The sequence below is a fragment of the Ambystoma mexicanum genome, chromosome 4q (genome assembly GCF_040938575.1).
Source record: "Ambystoma mexicanum isolate Mex_15411 chromosome 4q, UKY_AmexF1_1, whole genome shotgun sequence".
Taxonomy (NCBI): domain Eukaryota; kingdom Metazoa; phylum Chordata; class Amphibia; order Caudata; family Ambystomatidae; genus Ambystoma; species Ambystoma mexicanum.
The window spans coordinates 48,634,705-48,660,099 of record NC_090928.1 but is presented as its reverse complement, the minus strand read 5'-3'; the positions used below and the strand labels follow the sequence as shown (position 1 = coordinate 48,660,099).

General features: G+C 45.0%; 1 protein-coding gene across 6 annotated transcripts in view; it reads left to right on the top strand.

Moving 5' to 3' along the window:
- ERMARD (ER membrane associated RNA degradation) overlaps positions 1–25,395 on the top strand; it is a 1,617,289-nt gene that overhangs the window by 240,850 nt on the left and 1,351,044 nt on the right. The window lies entirely within an intron of this gene.

The following is a 25,395-nucleotide window of genomic DNA, read 5'->3' as shown; positions in this document are numbered from 1 at the left end:
AATGACCTTGTGGAGTTTTGATGAAGTCACAAGAGACTAAGTGTTTTTAGAAGACGTAACAAAATCTAGCTCATGCGCGAAATGAGGCATGCAGATTATAGCATGTTCTCCTGATGATAAATCTTCGGTAGAAGATTCTCAAGATCTCCAGAGAGTAATTGAGTTAATGGGCGTGTATATTTTCAAGCCCTGATCTGGAAAGATTTTAATAAGATAAAAGTGACGTCATCACACGCATGCACGGATGACATCATTTAAGCTGTATATTATGAGATTTAGTTTATCTATATATAAGGGAGTTCATAAGGATACGCTCTTGGCAAGATATGTCAGAGAACATCTCAAGTCAGAGGTTGGCAAGGTGTCGTGAGGGCAAATATGATGTCATGTGCGCCTGGCGTCAATTCCAATATTTATGTTGAGAGATGGTTTTAACAGCAAAGTTAATCCGATGGTGTTATCTCATGATACAACAGTACCAAGAAAGGTTAGAAGGTGTCCCTAGTTCATAGGTGGTATGTACTGGGCCTAAGGTATCATGTTCAGCAAGGTTCACTGAGTATGTTGAGTAAATTCTCTCTAAAAGTTACAAAATAGGCTGTCCCTTAAAGGGATCACAATCTGTTTCAATATGATCACAAAAAGATTGTGGTTAGGCATGTATATGCTTGGTTAGTATACACTTGCTACATTCAACGTTTAAGACCGGAAGCAGTTTGACAAGTGTCTTATTAGAGAAGTGTCTCCGTAGTATTGATGAGGACTGTCCCCATTGGGGTTCACAATCTGTCCGTATCTGTGGCTTATGGAAGGTTAGACAGGTAAGTGTACTATTAGCCATGTTTTTTTTGTTTTACATGAAAGGGCCCAGATAGTAGTCTTCATTAATGCCTAATGGCGTCATGGCTTCCAATCTATGGATCCGGAACAATTCCTACCTGGGACAGTATTTTTTGCAAATCGTCTCCCCTAGGGAGTGGGTGTAGAACTTGTATGTTCACTACCCTCATTTGTGAAATATTGCGGTGATTGTCCCTGAAATGTCTAAAGACTGGTGATTTGATATTGCCTGTCCTGATGTTTGATTTCTATCCTTTGCTCTTCTTGAGGTTTTGCCTATGTAGTATTTGCTGCAGGGACAGCGGAGTGCATAAATGATGTTCTTGGTTTCATAGGTCGCATAGTGTCTAAGTAGTATCCTTTTGCAGTATTCAGGTGGCATATATGGTCCCCCTTGATTATACTTGAACAGGGTTGTCAGTTCAGGCAACCAAAGGTGCCACACTTTTGTTTTGCTGTAGTGAATTTGAGATTGTTGCTTAGGTTTCTCTGCTTTGATCAATTTGTCTCTAAAATAACTTCCTCTCTTGTAAGCCAGCATCAGGGGCTCGGGGGGAAAAGGTTGATTGAGGTTAGGGTCTGATCTGGTCAGGTCCCAGTTCTTATGAATGATGCGTTTTATTTGGAAACTCTGACTAGAGTATCTTAGAGTGTGTATGGGTTTTGTTTGTCTTTTTTGTACTAGGTCCTAGGAGTTCCTCACGACTTTGTCCCTCTGTTCTTAGAACTGCTTTGCTGAGTATGTCTAAGTGTTTAGTGTGGAAGCTATTGTAATATAAAGTACTGTTAACATCGGTAGGTTTTCTGTAGATTTTTTTCATTGAACCCAGTTTCTGTGATTTCAATTGTGACATCCAAAAGTTGACTGGTGGTTTTCTAATTTCCATCGTGAACTTTATCCTTTTGTTACATCTGTTGTAGTATTTCCAGAATTGTTGTAGCTCTTCCTGTGTGCCCATCCAGATACCAAAGATATTGTAAATATATCTTAGCCAAGTTTTGATCTTTTTATTCCAAATTTGATTCTCTAACACATGTACATTCAAAGAGTACATGAATATATTGGCGTAAGAGGGGGCGACTGAAGAGCCCATTGAAGTACCTGATATTTGTAAGTAGAACTGATTTATTGAACCGGAAATAGTTATTATACAGTATGATGTTGATGAGTTGAATAGCAAATGTTTTGTGGATAGAGGTGGTCTCATGTTTTAGTAAGAACCATTCTGGTGCATTGATGCCTTCATTGTGAGGGATGGAGGTATATAGGCTACTAACGTCCATGGTGAACAATGGGTAGTTAGATTGATCTAGTGTTAGCGTATTGATGGTTTGTAAGAAATGAGTTGTGTCTTTGAGGTAGGTCGGGGTCTTCTGTACAAGAGGTTGTAGTGATGTGTCCAAATATATTGCTAACCGTTGGAAGCGGCTGTCAGTGCCAGCAACTATTGGCCGTAACGGTCGATCTGTTTTGTTCTTATGAATCTTTGGTAATCTGTAAAAACACTTGTCACTGGGAATTTTTTAATCAGAAATTCTCCAGTTCTTTCCAAAATCCAATTCATTTCACAGGCTTTCTCCACAACCCCTTTGATGGTCTCTTTTATGGACATAGTAGGATCATTGTTAGTCAAGTAAGTTCTGCGATCTGCAAGTCATTTCAAACAGCCCTCATTGTAGAGGGAGATGTCCATTAGGTTTAATGCACCGCCTTTGTCCACTTGTTTAATCATTCTATTTTTGTCCTCTGCCAGTTCTTTAATGATTTTAAATTAGTGTTTTCTGATGTTTTGCTTTCGTTGTATTTCATATTTTAAATGTTTTAGAGCTTTTGTGGTCTTTAGTTTTAATAAATTAATAAAGGGATGATTCACTTGTGGATGAAAACCTCTTTTCTTCCTCATCTCTAGAAAGTCTGTAGTTTCTATCTCATGGGTGGCAACCTCCCAGATTTTCAAAAAAGACCTTTAATTCCATTTTCCAAATAAGTTTAATGAGATTGGCCTCTTCTTCAAACAAGCTGGTGTTATTCGTGGGTATAAAAGAAATTCTAAGGGGATAGTCTGTCCCCCCTCTCCATCCATATGGTACCTGTGGTCTAAACAGATATTCATCAGGTATTGTCATTGTTTTTCTCTCTAAGCCATGTAGCCATGTTAACAGAATGCTCACCCCATAAAGGAAAACTTCTGGCTCCATCGGCACACCTCGCAGAGCCATTTGCCCTGTAAATGCCACTATAAATTCATATAGTGCATCCCAGGCGTGGAGCACACTATGTCTTCATCTGTAAAAGAAATCGTCATATTAGGTCTCGCCATTAAGTCTCTTCCCTCTGCCGTGAATACAACAATGAAACAGACATGTCACACTCTGCTATAGAGACTGGTAATTGATCAGTAAAAGGAACTTGACTTGTAGCTCCAGAGAATCCTTGAGCATTCATGGCGTTTCCCGACATTGGATATTTTCCATCTCGTATACATGAACGAGTAGCACCAGTGTCTACTAAAAATGAAAAAGATTTGCCTCCTATCGTCACATTAACCCTTGGTTCCTCTCAGGGGTCTTGTGTCAAAGATATTACTGAACACATCAAGTTGCCCTTTGAGCTGTCCTATATTGGATACATACATACCCTTGTACCCGTGAAAGGATTCCCTCCCACTACTGTGACACCCCCTATTCTAGGTGTCCGTAACTGTACTGTGTTTGTATTCTGCTGCATCTGAATGGGGGCGTGCTGCGACTGCCCTTATGATAAATTCAATGGTGCTTGCTGTGGTTGCTGTACTTGTTGCACTTGTGCCGCTTGTGCCTGATGCACTGTCTGATCCTGGGCGAATCCTTCCCTAACTTGTGAGCTATATACTGGAGGATAAGCTGTTGCCCCTCTTGAATATTGATCATTTTGTATATGCCCTTGGCTCCCAAACCTGTGCGCAATATCACCTGTCATTCCACATGTCCAACATATAGGAGGGTTTCGTCTGATTAACTCTTCTTGGTTAAATCCTCCTTGCACATTCTGATTCTCCTTCTGCCCATTTTGAAACCCACTTTGAGGGTTTTGAAATCCACCCCATCCTCTGTAACTCATGCCACTACCCGTGGTATAAACCCACTTCCTCCTTGATTCATCAGGTGTTGATTATAAGCATGTGATCTATTCACTGCTTGCTGTACTCCTAGCCCTTCTCCGCTTGTCAATACCACACCTTCTATGGCGTACTTTGACCTTTTTTTCTGGGCTAACTTGGCTTCCTCCATTTTTCTAGCATCGTCTTTCTTTTTATGCTTCTGTAACAGCCGACCGTGATGCACTATAGTCAACTTAATCTCAGGCCACGGTTTTGCTTCCATTCCCCCTTACTTCTTAAGCTGTCTTTGTACTGGCTCAGGCAGTCCCTGACACAGAATGTGGCAAAATACTGCCACTGGTTTTCCCCACGGCTTGTGCATTTCAAGAGACCACCACTCTTGAATGTAAGCAAGCAGATCCTCATCTTCTTTCATCTTTCGTCTCATAATTGCACCCAAATCTGACACGTCAGAATATTGTACTCTAAGGGCTCTCCAAACGTCTGCCCTACAGTTATTAAATGGTGCTCTATCGTGCTCCGTGTTTTGTGCCGTGACACTCGAATAACCTGTTCACGTCCAAATGTCATCTGCTCTTTCCCCAAGAATAGCTCCTAGGAGACCCTTAATATTCCCTATTGCTAAAGTATTTCCTTCGGTCATTTTCTCCAACTCACAAATCCATTTTTCTGCACCCACCGTTAAGCTGGGAAGTTTACACCTTTAAATAATCCTTGTCAATCTGCAGCCATGGAATATACTGTGGTCTTACCCCTCCTTTTTCCAATAGGGGAAACTGCGTACATTCTATTCCGCAATCCACACCCATCGTCTGCCTATCCATAGTAGGAACAATAGTTCCTGACCGCCTTCTTCCTGCAAGGACCTCAACCGATTTACATATGGTGGCGATTTGCCCCTCTCGCTATACGATCGTCCTTTAGGATGCTCTGGACATGCTATAGGTTGTTCTAGAGCTGACCATCTTACTCCCTTGTCTGTCTGTAAGCCTCCCTCGGGGGCACACAGCTCCTTCCCTCCTCACTGAAGGATTCTCTCTCTCTCTCTTCGTCTGACATGTCTAATCCCCAACTAGTATGGCTCTCCTCTCTTTCATCCTTGTCTAAGGTTAGCCTAATTAAAGACAGCGCTCTATGCTCAGGACGAGGTGGGCTTTCCTCCTCACCTTGTGATTGAGAGACTATAGATCTGTAACGCTCACCTGAATCCCACGGAGGCGCCGGCCTGGTTTGAGCTGCTGTGACCTCTTCTAAAGTGATGCGCAGGACTCAGAAGACAGACTGGACCGGACCCCCAAATCTTGCTTGTCTGGCTCGCAGAAGTATCCTTCTGTAGGTGGAAATAGGGGATTAGCTGTCTGCGGGGTAATGCGTCGGCCTCCCACTTACCCCTCTCACCCTCCTCAAAACCCTTCTGTGCTTCCCCGTGGCGTCTCACCTTAGGGTCTGGAAGGACGAGCTCTCCATCCTGCTTCTGGTGCAGGGGCGCGTTGGTATCCAGTTACTTCACTGGATTTTCGGATTGGTGGTTTCTGATGCGGGGGCGCGTTGGTATCCAGTTACTTCACTGGATTTTCGGATTGGTGAGAACCAAACTTGCTTGGCTTCCAGGTAAGTTTTTGATAAGTGGTTCCCCTTGTGTCCATGCATTAATGTTCTAATGCTAGTGTCTTTTTCCCCATAGGGGCCGGGGTACGGAATGCCGGGGATCAGGCACCGACCCGAGATGAGAGGTGAAATCCTTGTGGAAATCAGGTAAGTCTTTAATGAGCGTCTTGGTAATGTCTTTTCATTCGCTCATTAACGCTGATGTCTTTTTCCCCTTAGGGGCCGGGGTCCAAAAATGCCTGGATGCGGCGCGGACCCGAAATGAAAAGGGAATGACCCAGCAGGTAAGTCTTAACATGGAGATTTAGCTTCCCTTTTCCCTTCTTTCTCTCACCTTCGTTATTGTCTTTTTCTCCTAGGCGCTGGAGCGCGACTGCGGATCCGGATGGTCGCTGCAGAACATGGAAGCGCCCTGTAAGGTGAGTAGAATGAGGCGCTGCAGCGATCGATGCGATGTGCTTTTAAAAATAAATGTCTTCCTTTTCAGGATCGTCGGCGAAATGTCTCTGGGATGCAGATTTAGCAGGTAAGGCCTTTTCCTCCTTCTGTTCTCTTGTTCCCTTCCTTTGCAGGTGATTCAGGATGCTGGCAGGCGTGGCAGAAGTCAGGATGCAGGAGCAGACACAGTGAGCATCCAGCTGCTAGATGCAGAACAACGCGAAGCACGTGTGGCAGTCCGGGCGTGGTTTAAATAGCCTTGGAAGAAGTCCCAGGTAAGTATTCTTCCACGGTCCCCACCCAAGTAAAATAGTTCCTTTAATAAAGTAGTCCCTCCTAAGCCTTATTTGGCTTGAGGCTTTATGCAGCATGGTCTGCGTCAGGTAAGTGCACCAAACACCTTCTTTTATGAGCCTGGCACCAGGACTGATGTCCAATATGAGCCTGGCGCCAAAGGCACCAGGACAAAGTCCAAAGAGCCCCTATTAGGGGCCGCTGGGTTTTTTCCCGAGGGCATGATGCCTGCTTCCGGGGGTGCTGGGCCTGTCCCGGTGCTCTGGGGGCAGGCATCATGACAGCACTCCCCCCCCCCCCCCCAAGGCCCCTCCCAAGGTCGTTCCTTCTGGAGGTTTCGGTTTGTTTGGGAAATTCCGATGGAACCTTTTTACCAGCCGAGGTGCATGTACGTGGTCGCTGGGTTCCCAAGACCTTTCCTGATGCCCATACCCTTTCCAATCAATTAGATAGAAAAGTTTTGATTTTGAGATTTTAGAATCCAAAATGTCTTTTACCTCGAATTCAGGTTCCCCATCTATCTGAATTGGTTCTGGAGGCTTTATTAATCTGGTTCCTGGTTGCACTGGTTTCAAAAGTGACACATGGAAAACGGGATGAATCCGCATGTTGGTTGGCAGCTCGAGCTTGACTGCCACTGGATTAATGATAGCTTTGATCGAATAAGGGCCTAAATACCTTGGATTAAAAGTTCGAGGTCCCTTGAGCGATAAATGTTTTGTAGCCAACCATACTTGATCTCCTACTTGGTATGAAGGCGCCTCCCTCCGATGCTGATCTGCATTTTTCTTGTATTTCTCTTTCGTTGCAAATGGGCAGTTGCATTCTTGAAAGCTTGAGTTATAGTGGAATGCAAATGGTCCACTGCGGGCATTTCGAGGCTCAGAGGAGAGTCCAGGTCTGAAGTACGAGGGTGATGTCCATATAGGGCGTAAAAGGGGCTTTGTCCAGTTCCAGAGTGCACCGAGTTATTGTATGCATATTCGGCCACCCATAACAAATCCTTCCAATTACCCTCCGATTGGTGCAACATACATCGTAGGTATTGTTCAAGGGTCTGGTTCGTTCTCTCCGTCTGACCATCGGTCTGTGGGTGGTGGCTTGTTGAGAGTCCTACGTCGATTTGTGCCAGTTGACAACACTTTTTCCAAAAGTGTGAAATAAACTGGCTTCCCCGGTCGGAGACTAATATGGACGGGAATCCATGCAAACGGATAATATTTTCGAGGAATTCCTTGGCAAGGACAGAAGCTGAAGGTAATCCTCTCAACGGAATAAAATGAGCCATTTTTGAAAATAAATCCACCACAACCAGAATGGTATTGTTTCCATTACAAGGGGGCAGGTCTGTGATAAAATCTAGTGATAAGGTGTGCCAAGGCGCTGGTGGAATGTCTAAAGGCTGAAGAAGACCGGCGGGTCTTGTCTTTTGGCCTTTGTTTTGGGCGCAAACTCCACAGGACATCACGAAAGATTTAATATCCTTTCGCCAGGAAGGCCACCAGAATTGTCGTTGAATTTTTTCCTCAGTTTTGGCAATGCCAGGATGTCCTTCCATCATGGCATAATGATGACGGGAAATAACCAGTTCTTGTAATTCCTTTTCTGGCAGAAATAAGCGTTCTTGGAAGTAAGGTAGGCCATTGTTGACCGAAAAGTAAGATCCTCTTTGGATCCAATCCTGCAAGGCGGTAGAGTGCAGGAGTTGTTTTACTCGTGCTTGAATGTCTTTGAAGTTTTGTAAGGAGGTTAATCCCAAAATTCTTTGTTCGGGAATGATCTGCAGAGGTTCTGAATTAGTGTCTATTTCTCCCATTCCTATTCGAGATAGTGCATCTGCTTTGCCATTCTTACAGCCGGGACGGTAAGTGATTACAAAATGGAACTCAGCAAAGAACAAAGCCCATCGGAGCTGACGTGACGATTGAGCTTTGGCAGTCTTTAAGTATTGCAAGTTTCGGTGATCAGTGATCACGGTAATGGTGTGCCTGGCGCCAAGAAGATAATGTCGCCAAGCCTTAAAGGCGGACTTGATGGCTAATAATTCCTTATCGGTTATTGCATAATTTACCTCAGGCGGTGAGAACTTTCTGGACCAGAATGCTACAGGATGCAGTTGATTGGTTTCAGGGTCTGTCTGAGACAGGACAGCTCCCATGGCTAAACTGGATGCGTCAGTTTCGACTATGTATGGGAGATCGTGACGCGGGTGCTTCAAAATAGGTGCAGACGTGAATTTAGCTTTCAATTCCTGAAAGGCCTGTTCAGCTTCCTTGGTCCATTCGAAGCGTTTATTTTTCCGCAAGAGTGCAGTGATGGGTTGTACTACACGTGAAAATTCCGGAATAAATCTGCGATAAAAATTGGCAAAACCAAGCATGCTTTGGACCCCTTTCACCGAACTAGGAGATGGCCATTTGAGGATGGCCTCCACTTTCCGTGAGTCCATTCGGACCCCATTAGGTGTCAGGATGAATCCAAGAAACTCAACCTCGGTGGTATGGAAAACACATTTTTCCAGCTTTGCAAACAGTTTGTGCTGGCGCAATTTCTCTAGGACGGCCCTGACATGCTTTCTGTGATCAGATTCCGAAGAGGAGTACACAAGAATGTCATCGATATATACGACAACACAAACATCGATGAGTTCCCGAAGGGCATCGTTCATGAAGAATTGGAAGGCAGCAGGCGCATTGCACAACCCGAAAGGCATCACTTGGTATTCGAATAATCCGTATTTTGTACGGAAGGCGGTTTTCCATTCGTCGCCTTCCTTTACTCGCACCAGATGATAAGCCCCCCGGAGATCTAACTTGGTGTATACGCAAGCGTCCTTCACCTGATCAAGGAGTTCAGGGATCAGAGGCAGAGGGTAACGGTTTTTAACCGTTATCTGGTTCAATGCGCGGTAGTCGATACAAGTTCTAAGGTCGCCTTCTTTTTTGGGCACGAAGAACAAAGCCGAGGATGCCGGGGATTTTGACGGGCGAATAAAACCATTGGCTAGGTATTGATCAAAATATTGTCTCAAATGCAGGTTCTCAGGTTCGGTAAGGGCATAAATCCTGCTACAAGGGGGTTGTGCACCGGGCACCAGATCGATTTGGCAATTGTACGATCTGTGGGGAGGTAACGTGTTGGCCTGTTCCTTTTGGAAGACGTCCTGAAAGTCTTGGTATTCCGGAGGTAGTTGCATGGAGGTAGAGGTTACAGATGCTAGACTAATCTTCAGATTTTCTGGGTAGCAGGTTTGTGCACAATCCGGGAAGGTTATTCTCTTAGCTCGCCAATCAATTTGAGGATTATGTGTCTCTAACCAAGGAATTCCAAGAATAACCTGAAATTGTGGAGCCTTGATTACATCAAACACAACAGCCTCCCGATGGCCGTCCAGACCAATAAGAGTCACCTCAGTAGTGGAATGTGTTACCGGTGCAGAGGCAATTTCAGTTCCATCAACTGTGGTGATGACATCTTTGCTGGTTTTAGGACGCAGAGGGAGGTTAATCCTAGAGACCAATTCACGATCCACATAGTTTCCTATAGCCCCACTATCGATGATTGCCTTTATTGCATGCAACCGCTTAGGCTGTTCCGGATCTACGAGAACCATTGGCACAATGAAATGCGAGGTCTGAGAGTTAGTTTTCAAGCTCGGCAAGCGGACCCCTACACTTGTCGGGCGGAGTCGTTTCCCGAAACAGTCTTCATGGTTTTTATCAGCGGCGTCCACCACCTTCTTGGGCGGTTTTGCTGGGCAATCTCGTAGAAAGTGTCCAGAGTTCCCACAGTAAAGACATAATTTTAACTGCCGCCTCCTTTCACGTTCCTTTTGAGTTAAAGGTCCTTTAACCCCTCCAATTTGCATAGGCTCAGAGACATCAGCACCCTTGGGGTTAGCGTGGGTCTTGACCAACACCCGGGTCTCAAACTTGGACCGATCTGCTTTTCTGTTCTGAAGTCTGTGATCCAATTGGACCACTAAGTCTATATATTCTGTGCATTCTTGGGGCGGATTTACAACCTGGGCCAAGACGTCTTTAAGTTCTCCGCGTAGACCTCGATAAAATAACGTGATTCTTTTATCCTCTGGCCACCCAGTTTCCACAATTAGTCTATTAAAGGTTGCAATGTAGGATAGGAGGTCCTGATTGCCCTGTCGCAGGGATAGAGGTTCGTCATCCAGAGCCTGCCCCTGAGAGTGTCGAGCAAATAACCTTTCCATGCTTGCTTGAAATCCTTGAAAATCACGGAGAATTGGGTCATCTTGAGTAACCAGTGGAACTGACCAATCGGCAGCACAGCCGCTGAGATATGACAATACAAAGGCTACCTTGGTCTGATCATTAGGGAAGGCCCCAGGTCTGCATAAGAAGTGCAAACGACACTGATTCATGAATACGGCGAATCGTTTAGGGTCCCCAGCAAAGCGTTCGGGTGGGGCCAGCGGCATGTTTCCAGGTAGATTAATCTGCACAGGGTTACTGGAAACCACAGGAGTGGGGTTCCCTTCTGGTGCAGGGGTGCGTTGGTATCCAGTTACTTCACTGGATTTTCGGATTGGTGAGAACCAAACTTGTTTGGCTTCCAGGTAAGTTTTTGATAAGTGGTTCCCCTTGTGTCCATGCATTAATGTTCTAATGCTAGTGTCTTTTTCCCCATAGGGGCCGGGGTACGGAATGCCGGGGATCAGGCACCGACCCGAGATGAGAGGTGAAATCCTTGTGGAAATCAGGTAAGTCTTTAATGAGCGTCTTGGTAATGTCTTTTCATTCGCTCATTAACGCTGATGTCTTTTTCCCCTTAGGGGCCGGGGTCCAAAAATGCCTGGATGCGGCGCGGACCCGAAATGAAAAGGGAATGACCCAGCAGGTAAGTCTTAACATGGAGATTTAGCTTCCCTTTTCCCTTCTTTCTCTCACCTTCGTTATTGTCTTTTTCTCCTAGGCGCTGGAGCGCGACTGCGGATCCGGATGGTCGCTGCAGAACATGGAAGCGCCCTGTAAGGTGAGTAGAATGAGGCGCTGCAGCGATCGATGCGATGTGCTTTTAAAAATAAATGTCTTCCTTTTCAGGATCGTCGGCGAAATGTCTCTGGGATGCAGATTTAGCAGGTAAGGCCTTTTCCTCCTTCTGTTCTCTTGTTCCCTTCCTTTGCAGGTGATTCAGGATGCTGGCAGGCGTGGCAGAAGTCAAGATGCAGGAGCTGACACGGTGAGCGTCCAGCTGCTAGATGCAGAACAACGGTAAGCACGTGTGGCAGTCCGGGCGTGGTTTAAATAGCCTTGGAAGAAGTCCCAGGTAAGTATTCTTCCACGGTCCCCACCCAAGTAAAATAGTTCCTTTAATAAAGTAGTCCCTCCTAAGCCTTATTTGGCTTGAGGCTTTATGCAGCATGGTCTGCGTCAGGTAAGTGCACCAAACACCTTCTTTTATGAGCCTGGCGCCTTTGGCGCCAGGACTGATGTCCAATATGAGCCTGGCGCCAAAGGCGCCAGGACAAAGTCCAAAGTGCCCCTATTAGGGGCCGCTGGGTTTTTTCCCGAGGGCATGATGCCTGCTTCCGGGGGTGCTGGGCCTGTCCCGGTGCTCTGGGGCACGCATCATGACAAGATCGATCTCCCTTTCCTTGGCTTCCCGATTTACCTCCTTCTCTTAAGTCCTGATAGGCTTTATCAATCCTATCTCTGATGCTCCCTATATCGAAGTCCTCGTCTAGTGTAACCCTAGACGATCCTGACGTTGCTTCCTGTAACGGGAGGAATTCTTCTATGTCACTCCATCCTACTACTGGGCTTGACTCCATTAATTCATTCTGAATGCGATTAATTTCGCGTTCCCCTGTCTCCTTTTTCGTTCTAATTCTTCATCTACTTTTTTCGCTTTCTTGCTTCCCATCTGATTCTTTCCTCTTCCTTTCTCCTTTCATTTCCTCCTCTTCCTTTCGTCTCTATATCATCTTATGTCTTCATTTTTGCGCTTCCTCTTCTTCTCTCTTTCTGTCCGGACTATCCTGTTCTTCTATTGTCTTCTGTCTGTTATCATACTTTGTTCCTCTGCCCTTTCTTCTTCCTTTTGTTGCTCCTCCTGATAACAGCTGTTCCCGCCGCTGTCAGCTCTACCTTTTAATGCTCATCTTCTTTTAATCTCTTTTCTCATTCCCTGTCTTTCCTATCTTGCTCATCTCGATCTTCCCTTTGCCTAACTTCCTCGAGGCTTTTCCCATCCAATTTAAGCAATAACTGTCCTCCCATCCATTCATTCTGTACGAATGTTACTTCGTCATTTTTTCCTTTTCTCCTTTCCATCTCTTCATCTCCCGTTCTATGTCTGTCGGTCATTCACTTTTCTCTTCCCTTTTTTGTAAGACCTTAAAGGTCTTCTCTTTTCTCTGAGTCTCCTCTGGATTATCCTCACTGCTGTAAGCAGGTGGTTTGTATATCGGATTACTATACCCCGTCAGTGCTTTCAGTTCCTTCAATGGATACAATCCTGCACTTTCTGTGTTCGTTTTTTTACCTCAGACGAGGCAAGGGAAGCAGAAGGCTAGACACCTTCCTCCTTACTCTGATTAAGCATCCAATCCTCGGGTGGCGCATTCTCTCTCTCTCTCTTCCTGGTACATTTTCCAAAGCTCTAAAATAGCTAGCCTCTTCTCCAATTTCTTTCCTATGTACGCAGCGTGCAAGCATGTGGTCATGTGTTGCAATACTGCTTTTGACAAAGATCCCCCTTGTGGCCACGGCATGAACATCTTATCTGCCGTGCCTTTCACCCATTCCGCACTATACTGTTTGAGCTTGGGCATATGTTTTGTCAATCCTTTGCACAAATGCATCAAAGGAGTAACATCTTGCATTGTGACAAATCTCAATTGACTGTCCATACTTACCGGTGCTTTACAAAAAATACTTTTATGAAAACAACAAATATGAGCGCCCTCCAACGATCACCACTCACAACATCTATTTTCTAATAGTCTCAGTCTAGCTTTAAGGTGGATAACGACAACTTCTCTAGATTGATGCTATGTCTTCTCAAACTTTTCTTAATTTTCGTACACACTTGTCGCTCTTCGACAGCTTAAAGGATAGTTCCGGGACTTTTTTTTTATTGTCCCTACGGTTCGGCCATGTGTTTTTAAGCATAAATCGGTAGATCGTAGAAAACTTTCCTATGGACCTTACCCGACTTTTCGTCCATTAACGCACTCGAAATCAGCTGCCATTTTCTGATAATCCTATCATTTCCCCCCATCGACCTGGCTCACCTGCTTTTGCGGCACTAAATCAAATCCCCCGCCCCTGAAACAGACTTTATCAAAACATTCATATTCCCCGCCTCTATCCGTGACGTGACTGTGCTGCGTAGGCAAACGCGCCCAGGCGTCTTCTACGCGACTCCACACAGAACCCGGAAACAAACACAGATCAGCTCACAACACAGCGCGCCACAATTCGGAATATGAAACTGTACTTTTAAATCAAACTGCAAGATTGTAAATTTGGTAAAGTACATTTATTTGACATCAAATGTTTAGAGAATATTCAGCGATTTGCATTTTTATTTGCTCACGTTCCAAAAAGTTCGTTTTGAGGCACGCGATGTTCCTTTGCTGTACACAGGGTCTTAGATCATCTCACAATACAGCGCCACAATTCGGAATATGAAACTGTGGTTTAAAAGCAAACGGCAAGATTGTACATTTGGCAAAGTACATTTATTGGACATCAAATGTTTAGAGAATATTCAGCGATTTGCATTTTTCTTTGCTCTCGATCCAAAATAGTTCGTCTTGAGGCAAGCGATGTTCGTGTGCAGTACACAGGGTGTTGGTTTACGATAAAATAAGCTCTTCGGTCGCACTGATAATCGCATGGCTGTTCCAACAACGAGGCACTAGGCCACCACAACGGTCTGTATGTTGCATCTAGCCGTTAGTACCGCGTAAGGGCATACTTGTACTTGGCGATCGCCCCATAAAATGGTCAGGGTGGTAACGTTGTTCACGCGGAGAAGCAACTGGCGGTTGTAAAAGCCATCCGCCGGTGTCTGGTACTCGTGACACATACAATAATGAAGGATGTACCTGTTTTAAAAACATAAAAAATGAAATTAGTCTCACCATCAGATCTTTATTAAAATTATTCATTTTATATATTAGGTCGGGAAATTATTTCATAGCTAGGACAGTGCAACTGGGTATTATACGTCAAGGGGGGGCTGTAGGATACTGAGACAGTCCCCCAGTGCAGGGGTTGACAGGGAGGCAGTGCAGGTGGAGAGTGGAAGGGCCCAGGACCGAGGTCGCAGACAGTGGACCAGTTGTAGCAGGGGAGAGGGAGAGAGAAAGCAGAAGCAAAGAGGAAGGTTTTGAGGTGCTTCCGTAAAAGGAGATGGTTCTCCTCAAGATAGTGCGCGGTACAAAACAATATGCCACTTAGAACGAACAAGTACAACTTAACCTGTCTTTAAAGCTACTGTATAGTAATTAAATTGCGGTATAAACTCATCTAAAGAGTTACTTACATTATATTTGCATTTTCCATTGTGTCTGTGCGTAGGGCAGCCCCGAAATACCACTCCTTCTATGCTGACGTTATTTCTTCTAATGAACGAACATTAAATGGCTTTCGTTTCTGAAATTATATTCATTATCGTTTACGTTATTGCACCACACCCCCAAAAAGAAGTCTTTCGGGATGGTCCCGGCCTGTCAAGGTCAAATAACAATAGAACCTTATACTGAGTCGTGGGCCATTCCGGCACCCGAGCAAAAAATCAAAGCAGCTGACCTTCACTTTGAACGAGCACACATTCCTAGTTAGCTACATTCAGTGTAAGGCCATCTCACAGGACTTGAAATTTACACTCCATCTTTGCATTTTGTCTGCGTGCATTTGCAGCCCCAGAGAACCATAAATACGGAGACATTCTATATTTTTTGAAAAATGATTTATATTACTGTTTGGTTTAATTTAATGCGCAAATGAACAAGGTTGGATAGACACATTGCATGTACACTGAGCAATCACTTTTATTTACACAATACATAGCTACACATATTCAATGGGCCTGCGACATGAGGAGACTCCAGAGCAAAGTCACAGGTGACACCCGGGTGGTTCGCACAACTGCACGTTGAAGGGAGGGGCAAGGGTGGAGAGACACATTGCATGTACACTGAGCAATCACTTTTATTTACACATTACATAGATACACATATTCAATGGGCCTGCAACATGAGGAGAATCGAGAGAACAGACAATCAAATTACAATCATTTAAACCGTGATGTGTATTTCTCAATGAGCTCTGCTTTAGGTGGACATGGAACAGAGGCAATGTTGGGTGGCAATGCAGTTGTCCCCTGCACAGGTTCGTTCACAACTCCATGTATGTGCCTATCTAGGACATCAACAATAAGTCTCTCAATAAGCTCATATTGCATATCCTCAAACACTGGTTTGATCACCCATTGTTTACTTCTTTTAGTGAAGGCCTTATTGTAGCGAAGCGTCCCTAAAGTTCCGGTCGTCCTACTTTGTTGACGGCCAACATTATGGTTATGTGCCAAGACCGCTAGAAGAGTCCGATTTATCATGCCCTCCATGCCAAAATGCAATCGTTTTGGCCTGTACTTTAGGCACATATTGTGGAACACCTCCAAATCTCCTGTGTGACAGAATTCCGTGAGTCCCCTCAAATCTCTTGTTATAGTTTTATCAAATACAATCTTTTCAATGGCTTTGTGAGTGGGTGATGAAGGAATCAACCACTTCTTCTTCCGTGCCTCCTCTGTGGACAAATGGCCATGTTCACAATTGTGGAAATGTTGGTTTGTGGTCCAGCGGTGAACGTTGCTACAGTGTAGCATTACTGACCGCCATTTTTCCAGTAGAATTTCCAACGACCCTCCACATGTTTTTGAGCTCCACCAAAGATGGTTGCTGATTGACTTGGAGCACTGTGAAATACCTTGCATATCTTTTTTTTTACATGCAGCCGACATTTTTTTATTGATTGTTTTTGCAAGATGCCATACGTCAAATTGGTGATTTATATTTTTGTACTCTTCTCTCATTGTCTTGGCAATTGAAACGTGTCTGTCCGTGGCTATCAGGTCGATCACCATTCCCCGCGATTGTAGTTCTTGCAATGATGCTACAAAGCCAACTTTCTCCATGGCCACTGAGGATGTACTTTGTGACACCTGCACGACCACCGAACTCACAATTTTCTTACTTTCCATGTCCTGAAAGTGGTAGGTGCAGTACTTGGCTGAAAATCCTGGGCTGTCGCACTGTCCATCACCGGCTAGCCTGAACCGTTTGCCCGCGAATGTACTATCAATAGACATTTTTTCCATTCTCCAAGCTTCGATAATGGCTGAAAATAGATAATCGGTTTGGTACTTGTAGAACTGAGTTTTCGCAATGAAATGGATTCCCACAAACTGAAAGAAAGACTCTAACTTTTTAAAACTTGAACCACTAAAAAGTGCAGCCGCTGCACAAAGTAGATTGCCTGCTGGCAGTTGCCCCAGCATGGGTTGTGCAGACCATGAGAAAGGATGATATTTTGTACAGGTGGCATGTATTTTAAGGTTAGTGCCTCGAATTGCACGAGTCACATTAATCAATGGCTCCCCACATACTTCCCCACCAACCGAATGCCCACATTTCATCCGAATAATAATATCAATCAAACAACTATCGAATACAATGAATTTGGCCTCTTTCCTTATACTGTCACTCTGCATCCCAGCTGGTTCGGCCTGTAACGTTGAGGACATGTCACTCACATGAAAGGTAGAATCTCTGATATCGTCTTCCGCTATGTTCAGTGATATTGATGGTGTTTCATTGTCGTCCACTTCATTCTCTTCCATTGCAACATCTGTTCCTTCTCCGGCGATGGGTGAATAAAACAATTTCTTCAACTTTCTCGCGGTCTTAGTTTTTGCGGGTGTGGATTCTGTGAATTGATCTCCGACTGCATCCGAACTACCAGGAGGACATTCACTATCAATGGCTGGTGGTGGTATAGCTCCGTTGTCAATCACTTCATATTCTTCCCATTGGCACGATGCATCTCCAGTCTCAAGTCCCTGCCAAAAGGTTTGACAAGCAACATCTCTCGTTCGCTTCACTGTCTGTGTAGATCTAGTTCGTACACCCACTCACAACTAGAGGACAGATTGGAAAAGGGATGTTCAGTTTAAAAACAACTTACAGTATTGAACTATTAACAGTGAAAAACAACATAATATAGTGACCAGGACACTAACCTTCTTTTGCTTTCTTTTCTTTGAAACTTTATTGCCTCGAACTTCAACATCAGGACGCTGTTGCTCCGACTTGTGTGTGCATGTCTCCACTTCCTCTTGCGCTGCAACGACTATATTTTCATGATAAGCACATCCATCACGCACTGACGCTCCATCGACTCCCTGAAACATAGAACTTTCATTAGTATGTATAATAATATTGAAAACACAAAATGTACTTGGGGACCAATACCCACGTACATCTCAATAGCAAAACACGAATGAACGCTTTGTGTAGAACATTCAAACGACAATTATTCACGCATTGTTGATCTACTTAGATGGAACTGTCAAGATCCATACCTCGGGCTCCTCATAGACTTCCATTGATGATATTATTGAAGATGATGCTTCAGTAACTCCCTGAAACACAGTAATTGCATTAGTATGGTTTCTATTTTGTTAAAAAGAACATAAACTTTGTGCAGGCGTCAACAGCTCATCTAAATAGACCTGCACAAATGATCAGTTGTCTAAAATAAATAATGGATATCTAAATATGATTCGATTTGCTCGATCGTTGGAAGTGTCACCACCCAGAGATCTGCATCAACTACTAGGGGTGATGTTCTTGTAGAAGAAGCTCCGTCATCTCCCTGAAACATAGTACCTGCGTTAATAAAGAAGGAAGTATAGCGGATGTAATCACGTCATATGATTTCGCTTGATCGAAATGTCAGTATCCATACCTCGAAATGCATAAGAACATCAAGGGACGATGTAACTGCGGTGCACACTTCTGCAAGCTGTTGCGCCGACCCGTAACTGCATGCTCCCCCTTCTTCTTGGACTAATGCTCCATCGACTCCCTGAAACATAGGACTTTCATTAGTAATGAACACAATATTGAAAAAAGAAGACACATAGGAGGGCGACGACAGAAGGACATATCAATGGCTAAAAACGAAAGAAACATTGTGTGTAACAATCACACTAGAAGAATGCAAGATCTGATGATCTCCATCGATGGAACTGTCCGGAAACGTACCTCGAGCATCTGAGTGACATCAACGGTTGTCGTCAATGCGTTGGACTCCTCAGCATCTCCCTGAAAGACAGTTCTTGCATTATTTTGGATAACAATAATTATAACTGAAAACAAAGACTAGAGGACGAGTACAAGGGTGTACCATTAGGTAAAATAATTACACGATAAATTAAAACTATTGATTTACATGCCTAAAACAAGTCAGTGGCAGAATAGCTAAGTAAGATTACCCGATAGGCGCTTGAAGTGGCTGATGACTGCAATAACGACACGGATGGAGAATCTTCCGCCTTCATATTGAGTGGATACATAAATGGGGAAATTATTGTTAGCTAATGCTACACACTACCACAAGGCCGAGAGCTAAATACGTAAACTTGACTCACCAGTGGAGGGATGTGGACGAATAGAGTGGGAATAGCGGTTGAGAGCAATTTTCGCTTCGCTCGCGGTGTGTTCTTCTTTATTAGCAATGATGTGGAGTACATGTCTGAGCTAAAGTGCCTGCTGCAGATGCGGTATCGATCACCCCTCTTGTCCGCAAAGACTTCTAGGACTCTACTTTCAAGCTCAGACGGTGGATATCCGCAATATCGGACCCATTCTCTTATCTGATCTATTGTTTTAGGGAAAACATGCATTATAGTACCTTCAGATTTATTATGGGTCTTCGAAGGGCAACCGCCAATGGAACAGGCAGGCATTGTGGAAAGTTCTGAAAAGTAAAGATCAACAATTCTCTATGAATACCAATGTGTTAAAAAATTAAATGACACATAAAAGGTACAATGCAAGGTTCGTTTTGGTTCTTGGAACTATACACGTTATTCACATGCGGATAAGTATTTGAATAACTTTAAAAAAATAGAAAAATAATTTGACTAAACTCAGAACATGTGACTAGTTCCTTGCATGTACTGTCTTGAACGAAAAGAAAACATGGATGCAATTTGATGACTACTAGCAAATAGATATTAAAAAATTGGACGCAAAATGATTATGGTACATGGCCTTACCTTGACGAACAAACAGTTAGATGCAGGGATCAGAGTAGTTTCTTGTCGTAGAACAGGGAGCAGTTCACAGGTTGCAAACTGACGAGTTTCCTCGAAGTGGTCACGGAAGTTCACAGAGACGAAGAGCAGATAACCAGCACCTTCACGGGTTGACTAGCAAAGCGCAAAGAAGTTCTCATTAGAAATATGAAGTGGGTTATAAAGAATTCGAAACAGGGGTGTGTTTGTGAATGAATGACGTGTATATGTCGTGGCATTATGCGGTTTGCAGGGGGGCGTCCAGCGTGAGGGGGGATGCTTGGCAGGAGACACGGGGTCTGGAGGTAGACATGGGAACAACAACCCATGCTCTATAGACCACTTTGAAGTGTACATGGTCTTTGGCACCTCTTGGCCTTTATCGCTCCCTGACAGCTCCACTTGCCAGCACAAGTACCCCGGTGCGAACTGCCTTTGATAGGGCGGGGGGTGGATTGGGGCGGTGGTCGTGCAGACAAGACACAGGAAGACTCCTGAATGGAGACACACTTATGTGGATTGCAGGGGGGCGTCCAGCGTGAGGGGGGATGCTTGGCAGGAGACACGGGGTCTGGAGGTAGACATGGGAACAACAACCCATGCTCTATAGACCACTTTGAAGTGTACATGGTCTTTGGCACCTCTTGGCCTTTATCGCTCCCTGACAGCTCCACTTGCCAGCACAAGTACCCCAGTGCGAACTGCCTTTGATAGGGCGGGGGGTGGATTGGGGCGGTGGTCGTGCAGACAAGACACAGGAAGACTCCTGAATGGAGACACACTTATGTGGATTGCAGGGGGGCGTCCAGCGTGAGGGGGGATGCTTGGCAGGAGACACGGGGTCTGGAGGTAGACATGGGAACAACAACCCATGCTCTATAGACCACTTTGAAGTGTACATGGTCTTTGGCACCTCTTGGCCTTTATCGCTCCCTGACAGCTCCACTTGCCAGCACAAGTACCCCAGTGCGAACTGCCTTTGATAGGGCGGGGGGTGGATTGGGGCGGTGGTCGTGCAGACAAGACACAGGAAGACTCCTGAATGGAGACACACTTATGTGGATTGCAGGGGGGCGTCCAGCGTGAGGGGGGATGCTTGGCAGGAGACACGGGGTCTGGAGGTAGACATGGGAACAACAACCCATGCTCTATAGACCACTTTGAAGTGTACATGGTCTTTGGCACCTCTTGGCCTTTATCGCTCCCTGACAGCTCCACTTGCCAGCACAAGTACCCCGGTGCGAACTGCCTTTGATAGGGCGGGGGGGTGGATTGGGGCGGTGGTCGTGCAGGCAAGACTCGTTTGCCGCAGGGCCTCACCAAGGAGAGGCCATCTAACTGCATGTAAGAGGCAGGCTGCAGGATCTAGTACATGGAAGGCAGGGGGGTGAGTTTATAAATACCTCACCCTCCCAGGAGAATATATGGGTGCAGTTCACCCTGGAGACCCTGGATGCCTAGGCAGTTAGTCAGCAGCAGGCTGGCCTGTGGTGGCAAGGCGGCACGGGCCAGAGGGGGTCATCTTTGTACCCGGTGCCCAAAAGTATGATTTATTATGATCAACTATATTGATTATTTACCTATAACCATGTTTTGTATCGATAAAATCCAACGGCCTTTTATTGCCAACGCTTGAACAAAGTGGTGTGGTAAGTATTTTTGGGGGAGGAGGCAAGGCCGGGAGGCTTGATGCCAACCCACAAAATAACATATGTATGTCTGCTGCATATGGGTTCAACGGTTATGTGGATTGAAGGTGGGCGGCCAGCGTGAGGGAGGATGCTGGCCGGAGACATGTGGTGTGACAAGACAAGGCACAGGAAGACTATTCAATGGAGACACACTAGATTCATTTAAAAAATCAAAACAACCATTGTTAAAATATATGTTGGGTTTTATTTTAGATCTTAATTTCAATTGAACATAAATAATAAACATTACACTCTGTAAAGTTCCGGTTGCAGCACATCCAGGGAAAATCCGCGGTATTGTCCACTGTCGCTGGGGAAATGTTGTCTAATGGCAAGTACCGCACAGGCAGGTATTACTCTCCGAACGCGGTGTCCGAGCCTCCCGTGAAGCCACCAAGTGAAGCAACGATAGGCCACCAGCCTGTACCACCTGTGAAAAAGAAAGATGCAAACTGTATTAAAATGACAAAACTTTCTTATCACTGTCGATTCAGGTAAAAAATGTCATTCTGCTTTGAAAAAAATTCTATCTAGAAAATGCACAATATGGAACCAATTTACATGCATTCGAATGATATGTAGATGTAATTTTATATGTGGGAGACGACCATGAAATAGTAGTGGCAGCACTGACATCACAACCAGAGTATACTTACTCGTTACTCGGATTACGCGGACGAACAGTGCCGCGAAGTTCGTGCATAAGCACCATCATCATCCTCAACACGGTCCGTGAGAGGCAGGCTTCCCTGAACTCTGGCAGCTCGGTGATGCATTGCGGACTTGGCTCGCCTTCCGAAATGTAGGCCAAGCACCCAGAATTTTCACGGCAGCAGCAGTTCTCCTCCTCAGTTGGCATTAGCTCGCACCGATTGCACGTGCACCAGGTGGAGACGCCGTCCATGCGACATGGTCCAGGCTCTTCATCCGTTGACTGGTCCTCCCAACTGCCCTCCGAATCCCCATCGTTTTCGCGTGCTTGCCTTTCCAGTAGTTCTTCCTCGGTGTACTCGGGCTCGTACATATACGGCATTATTGTAGCCATTGTGTGGTAAAGAAAGTAAAATAATTTACAGAGATGGTACAGGTGTTCACAAGGCCTAGAAGCGGCGAAGGTAGCTGACCAGAGCACAGAAACGAGTCACAGAATACTCAAAGTAACACAGAGAGAGTAATGGAATCGAAAATCTGCTGCTGTGTGTTGTGAAACGGTGTGTTTATACTTATTGAGGAAAGAGGCGTCCTGCCATTTCTATGGCGACACTTCATTAGCTGAGGCGCAGCGATTGTTGACACGAAACGTGCTTTGGCGTTGGGAAATGGGCGGTACGCGTCTGCTAATGTCAGGCTCAGAGGCGGGGGATTTGATTTAGTGCCGCAAAAGCAGGTGAGCCAGGGCGATGGGGGGAAATGATAGGATTATCAGAAAATGGCGGCTGATTTCGAGTGCGTTAATGGACGAAAAGTCGGGTAAGGTCCATAGGAAAGTTTTCTACGATCTACCGATTTATGCTTAAAAACACATGGCCGAACCGTAGGGACAAAAAAAAAAAAAGTCCCGGAACTATCCTTTAATATATCACACAGACAGACTAGTTGACTCTTCACATTAATCCTCAGCGCTTTATTCCTTATCTCTGCCCCTAAATATACCCTGATTACAGGATTCAAGTCATCATCTTACAGGAACCTGTCCTCTGCGTCGCCTAAGTTGATTCGACTGAAGTGCATGATGACTTCTTCTGAAATGCCCTTGGACCAGGACTCTCAGGCCTTTATCTCCTTATCTCTTATCTATATACACAAAAAACACCACTCATTATTTTTTCTCCACTATTTTCTAAATCGCCTGTTACTTTTTTTAAACTACCATAATCCCATCCCCTCAGTTTGCCATTCCGCTTAGTCTATTCACCATTCGCTCTTTCTGCTCGAGGTCTTCGGTATCGACTCCCTCCTCGACCACTTCGCCTTCCGTCCGCAAAGCGCCTGTGGAAACCAGGAGGGATTTCATCAAAGAGGGACCCATCCCACCTATCTCGATTTCTTGCAAGAATTCTATATCTGCTGCTGTCCACAGGAAACCTTGCGATCTTCCGGCTAGATGGCAAAGGGTACTCTCTTGTCCGAAGCACTGGAGTCTACTGGTCGATGGCTTTTTTTTGTCAACCATCCGACATGCTACCACGTGAACCCTAGAGGCCCTTTTAATCATACTATGGATGGGATGGAGAATAACGTTTGCACTAAGCAAATAAGACCGACTCAGGAAGTTTGCAAATAGCTCTGTTTTTAATTGAAATTATCTAAAACAGGGAGTACAACGGACATCAACGGAATTCATCATACGTGACATCATATTACGTGGCAAACTAAGAAAACCTATGCGGAATTGTGGTTGGCTCAAGGGGAACGGCTTAAGTATACTTTCTATATGGGATAGGATCATGATTAGATCTCTACAACCAGGTCGGCCACTCTTGCTCGCCCCAGTGCAAGTCATCTTCAACAGTTATAAGATACACAGCATATTATTGGCTCTGAAACTATAAGGCCCTTCGTTATACGGCCTTCTACAATTGTTTGGCACACTTGTACCCTTCTAGCACATTCGATTCTCCAGCAACACGTAAGCTGGTACCCCAGCTGCTGGTGGGTGAACTTGACCATGTCTTCCCACCCAATTAGCCCCACATCTCCCATCGCTCATGGCTTCTGCCATTCACATTGTCTTTGAATTTGGCCTTGTAGTAGCCTTTTGTCTCTGGGAATAAAAGGGGTTATGAACACTCGCTATCTTCAGTCTGGTGCACAATGCTCTTCATCTATTTTCATCCTCAGCTCACGTGATCGGAGACCGTGGATCGGCTCGTATTATATTATATTAATCATCTTTAATGAAGAAACTTGGCACTCATAGTCTTCTTTCTTTGCAACTTAACAAGGGATGCCTCGGCTTCTCATGTATGCTGTTCTTCATGGACTGATAACCAGTTCTTGGCTGCTTCCAGTCTTTGACATCACGCCAGATAGCCTCTTTGGTCTTGCTTCGAATTCGAGTCTATTCTTTGCTGTGACACACGCATAGCTTTCAATCTGTCTTCCTGCATAGAGACTCGCTTACTAAAATGTAGACCTCGAATGTCCAGAATTGTATATATACATATTGGTGGGACCACCTGCAGTCTATATTCTACGTATAGCCAGCCTTATGATCACTTAATCTACTTGCATTACGTTATCTGTACAATTGTAAAACGGCTTGTATTTTCTGCATTGTTCTTCACACGTGCAATCTTTATTCCGCACATGAAAGTCTTCTCGATTCTTTACTTTGCCATAAAATTCTATATCGCCTGTGCATTCTCTTTTCTGGTCATCCTTCCCAGTGCGTCACTCTCGTCTTTCGTGACGTCACCAGCTTTTTCTTTCCACATATTCATACTTCATCAGGCGCATTCCTTAGGAGACCACCATTCTTTCGGGGATACTTCATGTAAGGTCTTCTCAACGGATACCTTATCTCAAAGACTCTTCGTGATCTAGGTACCATTACTGGCGATGCACATGTTGCAATTTCCGGTTTCCAACATATAGGCAAAATTGGGGAGGGACTACCTGTAGAGGCTTTCAGCTGCTCCTCTACAAAGCCAAAGAAGATTCCCTCGTGGAGGATGAGGGAGAAGTGCAAAGCCCGCCCAAGCAGTGTCATCTTTACTATCAGCTGCCGCTTTAGCCGCCTCAAAACCTCTCTGAGGTCTTGACTCACGACACCCCGAGGACAACATTCTGAAGGGCGAACCTTTTTGGCAACCATGGCCAGAGATAACGGTAGTTACAGACGCCTCACTCACGGGGTGAGGAGCCCACGCCAACCATCTGACAATCAGCTGTTGTTTCTCTCCATCGGAGTCCAAACTACATATCAACCTTTTGGAGCTGAGGACAATCAGACTTGCACTGAAGGTTTTTCTTCCCTCTGTACGGGGAAAGAATGTCCTGGTAATGACGGACAACACAGTGGCCATGTACTACCTCAGCAAGAGAGGAGGCTTAGGGTCATTACCACTGTG